This window comes from Tribolium madens, unplaced genomic scaffold, assembly GCF_015345945.1.
Source record: "Tribolium madens isolate multiple individuals breed KSU strain unplaced genomic scaffold, Tmad_KSU_1.1 Scaffold_19;HRSCAF=116;Tcas5.2_LG9, whole genome shotgun sequence".
Lineage (NCBI taxonomy): Eukaryota > Metazoa > Arthropoda > Insecta > Coleoptera > Tenebrionidae > Tribolium > Tribolium madens.
The window spans coordinates 3,496,661-3,506,535 of record NW_025400983.1 but is presented as its reverse complement, the minus strand read 5'-3'; positions in this window follow the sequence as shown (position 1 = coordinate 3,506,535).

The window sequence follows — 9,875 nt, the reverse complement described above, 5'->3', positions numbered from 1 at the left end:
GTTGAACAACAAAATAAAATCAAAAATTTTTGAACTGATTTTGCAATTTTTAAATATATTTTTCAAATTTAGTTAGTAGTTTGTCATCCATAAAAAAATAACGCATTTTGTGATCAAAATTTTTAATCATATTTATTATTTTGTCAAAATTATTTCTCAAATTTTGTGAGTTTCTGGGTACAAAACGCATTAAACTTCTTTAAAAAAGTGTTTTTTGAATAAAAAAACACTGAATTTTTGGAAACAAACAAAGACCATTCATTTTCAGATTTAATTTAACATTTTTCTCCCGTGTTTCGGCAAAATTACTCGGATTTTGTGAATTTTTGTTGACTAACACTTTTAAAGTTATAGAAAATAACGTTTTTTCGAACTTATTTTACAATTTTCTACTTTGTTTTAACAAACTTTCTCAAATTTTTGACTTTCTCAGCAATAAACGCCTTAGATTTTTAAAAAACAACAACGCATTTTGTTATCAACATTTTTATTGTCTTTTTTATTTTGACAATTTTTTTAAATTTTATAATTTTTTCGGAAAAATTTTTCGAGGGGCCGTTAACTTGAAAAATTCTAGTAACTCCAAAAAAATTTCACAAAAATTTCAGTAATTCTAATAATCCATCAAAATTCCATTGTAATTCCAACATAATTTGCGTAATTCTAAATTAATTCTAAAAAATTAAATGTAATTTAAAAAAATATTATCAGATAATTAAAAAAAGAATTCTAGTAATCCATCTATTTCCATTGTTTTTAGATTAATTCCTATAATTKCAWATTAATTRTTGTAATTCCAAAATATTTTTGTTAATTTTAAATTAGATTTAAAGTTTATAAAACGAACAGAATGCGAGTTTTTTAATCATTTAATCGTTTCTTTTTTTTAATGCTTACGTTTTCACGTTAATATATTTTTATTTTTTTACGTTTTCTTTACTTACCTTATACCACCTAGACATTATTTTACGGGCCGTTAACTTGAAAAAAATGTGCAAAATATTTCCTCTAATTCCAAATTATTTCCGATAGGTAATTTAACAAAATTTTCAAAAAAAAATTATCAAAAAAATAATAATTCAGCCGAAAATTTTTATTAGTTTACAAATAATTCCAGTAATTCCAAATAATTCTTACATAATTTTAATAATTCCAAATAATTCCAAGCAATTTAGATTAAATTCCTAAAAATTCAACAACTTATTCCAGAGTCAACGGCTCCTCGGGATTTTTTAATTTGTAGGGAAAGACGGGGAAAGACATCACAAGGAACAATTAACATATACTATTGTTTGACTTAAACCTGAGTTATTATCTGAGAATTTTGAAACTTTTTAACATTTATGAAAAAAAGAAAAAAAATTAAAAGCCACTCATAGTGTATAGGAGTTCTAATTTTTTTAAAACTGTAATTTTTATTGTTCTACAAAGTGATTATAAATGATTTTCATCTAGCCAGCTGTGAATTTTTCATGTAAAATAAAAAATGCCGCGTTACGAAAATAGAGAATTGGAAATTAGTTAAAACAATAAAAGTTGAATTTACAACAATTTATTATTAATTAATAAGTGACACTAATGACAGAACTAGAGCTCTCAAAAAAAGTAGAGCGGCACAAATAAAGTTACATGGAAAGAATTCCAAAGCTGGCTAGATGAAAATCATTTATAACAACTCTGTATTTTGTAATTAAAAAACTTGATTTTTTTGTAGGTTATATCTTTGATAATTGGTGGGTCGTCGTTCCCGGGTTTACCCTACGTCGTTTTTCCAGTGTATCGGCCCCGGTGAAGGGCCGCCTCGTTCGCAGAGAGGGCTTTATCTGCCGTTATATTATTACATTATAACAAGTGGCTCGAGAGCGGAAATTACACAAACTATTTTCAAATAGAGTCCCAGTCAGTGTTTTAGTACGTCGTGTTTGAGATAACGGCGCCATTTCCGTTCGTTTTCCATCTCGTTCGAGTTGGCGGCGGCGGCGCCGCGACGCACCTTGACCGCCACCGCGAACAAATGAAGATTAATGGTGGGTCGAATTCCCATGGGTCGCACACCATTTCGTCCATGCTGGGCCTTTGAACCGGTCGCTGAATGGAAAGAATAAACGAATGAATGAGTCCGATATTATGACGGCTCTATTTGTTAAAAAGTGCGAGTTCATAGCCATTGTGGGGCATTTGAGGTCGCAAATCGCAACATAAATTATGTTTTGTACGGAATTTTATTGTCGAGATGAAGACGTCGAGATTTATTCGGCCGCAAACTGTCATAATGACATTAAATACGCACCCACTTAATGGATATGAGTGAATGGAAGTCGACGGACAAAGGCACCAAAACGATCTTTAAAAGACTTGGGTTCATTATAGCAAATTTCTAAGGTGCTCGAAATGTCAGAAAAGCGATTAATTTCAGATATTGTTGTTCTGGGGAATTTCTAGTTTTCAAGTTGGGGACAATAGCACGGTTTTTGTTTGCCTGTAAACTCACTCTAAGATTCTTAAAAAAAAGAAAGTAGAAATGAAAGAGAGAATATAAGAAAACAGAATGAATATAAAAATTTGTAAACTCTAAAACTGAGAGTACCAGAACTCTAAAAAGTCTTCACAAATTTGGAATTGTTTGTTCTATTTTTTTTATTATGGAATATCTCAAGATGTCGAGTTTGCAGATTTATTTTCTAATGCTTACTATTAAATTTTTAAGTACATATTTTCCACTACTATAAAATACATAAGCTTAAGATAATAAAATAATAAAAAAAATTAAAATCAAAAAATTAGTGATTTTTTTATTGAATTATATTTTCTCCAGTTTAGACATATCATTAACAGATGTGAGACAAACTAACTCAGAATATAAAATTTTGAGTCGCTTTGGGTTTTAAACAGTGATTTTAAAACTTTTAATTTTCTTATTTTCAATTACTTTATTTTTCTTGTTTTTTATATTAGTTTAACTTTTAATGTACTTAGTATAAAATAGATAAAAATTTGTAAACTCTAAAACTGAGAGTATTAGAACTCTAAAAAGTCTTGACAAATTTGGAGTTTTTTGTTCTATTTTTTTTCATTATAGAATATCTCAAGATGTGGAGCTTTTAGATTCATTTTCTGATGCTTAGTATTAAATTTTTAAGTAAGTATCTCTCACTATAAAATAGATTATAAGCTTAAGATCTAAGAAAATCAGGTTACATTTTGATATGAATAAAATAATGCAAAAAAAATCAATAAACTAGCAAAAAAAACTGAAAAAATTCAAAAACAAGATTAATAAATTCTTTATTGTATTATAATTTTTTCAGTTTAGACATATTATGAACAGAAATTAACTCAGAATCTGAAATCTTGAGTCGCTTTAGGTTTTAAACAGTGATTTTAAAACTTTTAATTTTCTTATTTTTAATTTCTTTTTCTTTTCTTATTTTTTATATTAGTTTAACTTTAATGTACTTAACATGAAATAGATACACACAAGTCTAATTAGCTCAGGATTTAGTTTGGATAGATAAAAACAATAAGAAATAAAATTCCTGTGTTACTTTTATTATGAAACATTTAAAGTGCTCGAAATGTCAGAAAAGCAATTAATCTTCGTTATTGTTCTTCTGGTGAATTTCTAGTTTTCAAGTTGAGGATAATAGGACGGTCTTTGTCTGGCTGTAAACTAACTCTAAGATTCTAATAAAAGAAAGTAGAAACAAAAAGAAGAATATAAAGAAAAACAGAAAGAATATAAAAATTTGTAAACTCTAAAACTAAGTATCAGAACTCTAAAAAGTCTGGACAAATTTGGAGTTTTTTGTTCTATTTTTTTTCCATTATGCAAGATCTCAAGATGAAGAGCTTGTAGATTTATTTTCTAATGCTTGCTATTAAATTGTAAGTACATATCTCTCACTACTATAAAATACATTATAAGCTTAAGATAATAAAATTAAAAAAAACAATATTCAAAAAAATAGTGAATTTTTTATTGAATTATATTTTTTTTAGTTTAGACATACCATTGTGATGTGAGACTCAAAACTCAGAATGTGAAATTTTGAGTCGCTCTGGGTTTTAAACAGTGATTTTAAAACTTTTCATTTTCTTATATTTAATCACTTCTTTTTTCTTATTTTTTATATAAGTTTAACTTTTAATGTACTTAATTACTCTAATTAGGGCAGGATTTGGTATGGATTGACAAAAATAATAAGAAATAAAAATCCTGTATTAGATTTATTATGACACATTTAAAGTGCTCGAAATGTCAGAAAAGCAATTAATTTTCGATATTGTTGTTTTGGGTAATTTCTAGTTTTCAAGTTGAGGATAAAAGAACGGTCTTTGTCTGGCTGTAAACTAACTCTAAGATTCTTAAAAGAAAGAAAGTAGAAATGAAAAGAGGAATATAAAAGAGGAACAGAGAGAATATAAAAATTTGTAAACTCTAAAACTAAGTATCAGAATCTAAAAAATCTACACAGTTTTGGAGTTTTTTTGTTCTACTTTTTTTTTTTTATTATAGAATACCACAAGATGTGGGACTTGTAGATTCATTTTCTGATGCTTAGTATTAATTTTTTAAGTACATATCTCTCACTATAAAATAGTGAGAAAATTAGGTTACACTTTGATACGAATAAAATAATAAAAAAAATCAATAAAGTAGCAAAACTCAACAAGTTTAAAAACAAAAAATTTGTGAATTCTTTATTGTATTATTTTTTTAGGTTGGACACTAACAAATCTGAGACAAATTAATTAATCTTCTTTTTTTCTTATTTTTTATATTAGTTTAACTTTTAATGTACTTAACACGAAATAGATATACAAGTCTTAACATAAGTCTAATTAGGGTAGGATTTAGTTTGGATAGATAAAAATAATAAGAAGTAAAAATCCTGTGTTACATTTATTATGGAACATTTAAAGTGATCAAAGTTTCAAAAAAGCTATTATTTTTCGATATTGTTTTAGAGAATTTCCAATTTTCAAGTTGGACATAATGGAACGGTCACTGCCTGGCTGTAAACAAACTCTAAAATTCTTAAAAAAAAGATATAAGAAAGTTAAAATTTGACCGAAAATAGTTGAACTCAAGATCTGAGACAAAACAATCAAATTATGTAGAAATAAATAAAAGAAAATAAGAAAAAACTGAAAAAACATAAATTCGAAAAGTAAGAGTATCAGTCTGAGTTTTTACATTCAATCTGAAACAAATTTGCTCAAATTCTAAGAATTCTAAAAAATCTAAATAATTTTTTAGGTAAGATCTTTAGATTTGAAACAGTGATTCTAAAACTTTTGTTTCTCCTTTTTTCAGTTTTTTTTATTATGTTTTATATTAATTTAACTCTCAATATAATATGAAATAGACATACCAACACAATAATAAGTCTAGATATGAGTCTAACAAATTAGCTCAGGTTTTAATATAAACAGTGGAGATGGGTAAAAACCTATTTTTGAATGTTTACAAAGAACTTTAAAACTGCTGTTAACTTGTGTTGACTCAAGTATAAAAGTATATAACATAAATAATGTCTTTCCGAAATTGTCACTAAAGTTACATAAGATCGTCAGTAAAGTAGCCTAAACTCGGCACTAAAGTAGTTCATTATTCTACAATTTTTCACTGCAAACAATAAATTCAAATTGTCAATTGTTATATTACAATTAACTTAAATAATCAAGCTTCTCGACCATCGCCTCGGCAACTAAACAGACATTCGTAATGAAAAATAAAACTTTAGTGCCTTGACACAAAAATTAATAATGCTTTAAACTTTAATAAAATTAGTCTTATTATTATTTTGTGATTTTCAGTATCAGTCTTTAGAACATTACATGACATGACATTCTACAAGTAAAGTTAAAAAATGAGGTTAGATTTTCCAAAAAATTGTATCTACAACGGGAGCATTATAATATAATATAATAAGAAGAATTCTCTGTTATAATTTGATTACTTATATGAACATCTGAAGTAAAATTGCTTTTTTAGTAAAAAAATAACGTATTTTTGAACCACATTGATGCGAAATGTCAACAACTCTCAGAAGTGTCAGACTAAATGATTGGAATCCAACGCATTCTTGGTTAAGGTTTTTTAAAACTTAAAATTTATGCACTTTTAGGCTTTTTTTCTCTATAAAACTCTACTACTTTGTGGAATTATGACTGCATTTTTGTTTTTTACTTTCACTCAAACTCGACCTTTTGCCGTTTTCTACTTTTAGTACTTCCAAATTTTCCAACAGGAAAAAAACAATTGTTATTGTGTGACAAAGATGGTTAAATAAGGTTTTACATGGGTGTGAGAGCGTTCAAGCTATCACGTTTTACTAAGGTATACCTAATGAAAAAAAAAACGTAAAAAATTCTAAGCTTTCTACACTTATTGCAATTTTTGCTAAAGTAAGAAAATGAACGACAAACATGTTGAAAAAAAACATAATTTTGGGGTCTTGACTGGACCCGAATTTTTTAGGTTTTTTGGCCAAAAACACATCCAATTTGCTTCTTTGAACTACAAAACCCGATTCAAGATGTGTTTGTTGTAATTCGATATCCACTTAATGACTCCCATCATGTGCAGCGCAACTCTTTTGTTTCCCATCTGTCAAAAATCATCGTTTTCACAGCTCCACCTTGATGTGACAATCATTAATTACAACCGGAAACCACCGTCATTGCATCACTTTCAAACAGGGCCCTACTCAAGGAGGGGATTAGGGGGTTCAAGTTAAAAATTTAGTTTTTTTGTTATTTTAATGAGTTTTTTTGAATTAATTTTTCATGTGTTAATTATACAGTGTTTCGTTTTTATTGTTAGGTACAAATTTAAATAGTTAATAGAATATTTAATTTTAAGATAAAAGTGTTTTGAAAAATGCTATGAAAAGGAGCTACACCCCCTAAAAAAAGTACGTTTTTTAAAGGGTTTTTCGTAATATTTCAGAATAGATAAAATTACAAAATTTGGTACCTTTATATGTACACCRAAACAAATGCCAAATAACAAAATTTTTAATCAGGGGCGTCCTAAACGGTAAAACAAAGTTAATTTTTAATTTTTATGCTGTTTATGGTCTGTAACATAAATTTTTAAACCGATTTTTACTAAAAATCCGTAAATTGTATCGGAAAAACACAAAAGACCTTTTTTTATAAAAAACTATAAAATTTTGTTGCTGAAAGTGGCAAGAAACCACAGAATAGTTAGAGTAAATTTTTACCCTAATCCCATCTAGTTAGGAAGCCCCTAATTAAAAATTTCAACATTTTATTTTTGTACTTGTTTAGGTGGATAAAAGTTATCATCTGTAGCAAATTTTAAAATTTTTTTCTAAAATGATTTCGGAAATATTGTAAAAAACATATTAAAAGACGCACCCCTTGCGTAGCATTTTTTGATATACAGGGTGACCCAGGGGTGCGTGCATGCTCAACAACTTTTTTTCCATCGAAGTTATCGACATGATTTTTTTTTTTAAAGATAGATACAACAATGAGGCACGTTATAAAAATATTCTTATTCATATACACAGTGTTATAAATAAGATACACAACTAAGTTCTGTTTTTTTTAATGAAAACCCCAATTTTTTATTACATTTTTGAATTCGCCATTAAATTGTCAATATAACGCACCTTGGTTTCTTAGACTTACCTGCAATAGTTTTTGACTTATGCCAATTTATGTATCAAAATTACATCGTACATAGACTCACAAAAAAATTCATAACTTCAAAATTATTCAAGATAATTTAACCAACTTTTTTCCAAGTGATTCCTTAAGCTATAGCGCGTCTTTTGAGATAAAGGCAAACTCGGAGTCGATGTTCCATGGCGTACTACGATTTTTTGAAAATGACAAAATACAAATGGCAATAACTCGACTTTTTCAAATACAACACTCTATATTTTACTGCATCATTGCATGGCATATTTTGTGAGCTTTTTGTCGATATAGGATTTATGGGGTCTACTTTGTAAAATTTATGAGATTTTTGCAAATAACTTGGATAGAAAAAAAGTTATAGAGCGTGTACGAACCCCTGGGTCACCCCGAAATAAAATCCTGGTTACGGCCCTGCTTTCAAAGCTCGCATTTCGACAACGAAGAACGACGAGAATTTGCATTCGGATGCTCAAAACGCACGACATGTGTCCGTCTCTGTACTAATGACTAATTAATGGAGCGGTTGGATCGCGACCGCGAAGCGAGAACTCTTCAACCAAAGAGAAAGGAAGTGAGATATTATATGACTGTCTGTCTCGCAACGTTTTGCTTTTGTTTCGGGACGTTTTCACTTTGTTCTTAATTAGCCGGTAATTAGCGGCAACGTCGCATGAGACCACTATTATTATATTATTTGAACTAGTCTGTTATCTCCCCTCCTTTTCTACCACATAGAATTGCGCATCGACGCATCCTTGTCTGGCGTGTGGCCCTGATTTCAAGGCGTGCAAACGCCAATAACTCGGGCACACCTTTTCTAATTTATTTCAATAAATGACATTTCGCCAAATGAAAAATTATCTCGTTCTTTGTGATCTTGCAGCAACTCTCGTTACATAATTATGACAGATTTCAATCAGCACAAGCGTCACAAAAAAATACATAATGCTAATTGACAGCTTAATTAGATATATTAGCTAATTAAAGCGCGACATTAACAAATTTATTTTGGCGTAAATCGATACCTAAATAACTAAAAGCCTTTTTTTCAACCCTCTTTAAAGAGTACTTTCCGTGTTGATTAATACGTTATTTTGACATGAAGCGGTGTTAGGCTATTAGCTAAAGACTCACTAATGACCGAGAAGCGTTGGCATATTAGTGGTTTCAAACGCACATGTGCTGCACTATTTTTAGACACGCTATACTACAAACCGCTCATTTATACTCTTCTTGCATCGAGGGAAGGCATTTTTCATGTTAAAAGCTCGATTTCGGGTTTAAAATAGAATTTCCCGCGCTGAATCCGACTTTTAAGATTGGCGCGCTCTCTCACGGACGGTAGCACAACCGCTTATCCAACCAAAAACTGTAATAGTGTTCGCCGGATAACGAGCATAACGAGGTGTTTTTCTTTAAACGAAAAGCTTAATTTTAGGTGTAAAATAGAACTTTCCGCTTCAAATTTTAATTTTTTAAACAGACGGGTTCTCTCTCGGTTGGTAGCACAACAGGTGATACCGACCAAAAACTGTAACAGTGTTCTGTATAATCTTCATTTTTTAAAAGTCCGCGAAACTATTACAGTTATCACAAAAAGTCCAACACCATCGTAATCAGCGTAAAAAATATATCAAAGCTCAAGTCAATATCTCGCAAAAAAAATTTGAATTTTTAATTTTTTTACGGCGGAACTTAAAGAGATAGCACAAAATCTTGGCAAATTCGTCAAAATCTATCGGATAAGAGAGGTTTAAATTGAATCTGAGACATGAAAATTAAATTCTCTTTCCAACAGTACCAAATATAAGAGGTTATTACCAATAGGTCCGGAGTTATTAGCAATAGACTGCTCCGGGTTCCAAAAATCGACCAAAATCTCGAAAAAATCAAAAAAAAAAATTAACTTTAAAATTTTTCCATTCCATAAAACGCTATTGGGTCAAGTTTATTTTTTTAACTTAAGTTGGATCACCCAAATTAAATAGGTCAAACGGGTCATATTATTCTTCTTCTTGTCTTCCTAAAATTCACAAACCTGGAAAGTCAGTCCGTCCAATTGTTTCAGCAATTGACGCTCCAACTTCAAAGGTTTCAAAATGGTTAACTAACGAATTCAATAACTTGCCACTTCAGCAGCCTAGTTTTTCAGTTAAAAATTCTTTAGAATTTATAAATAAGGTAAAAAATATTATACT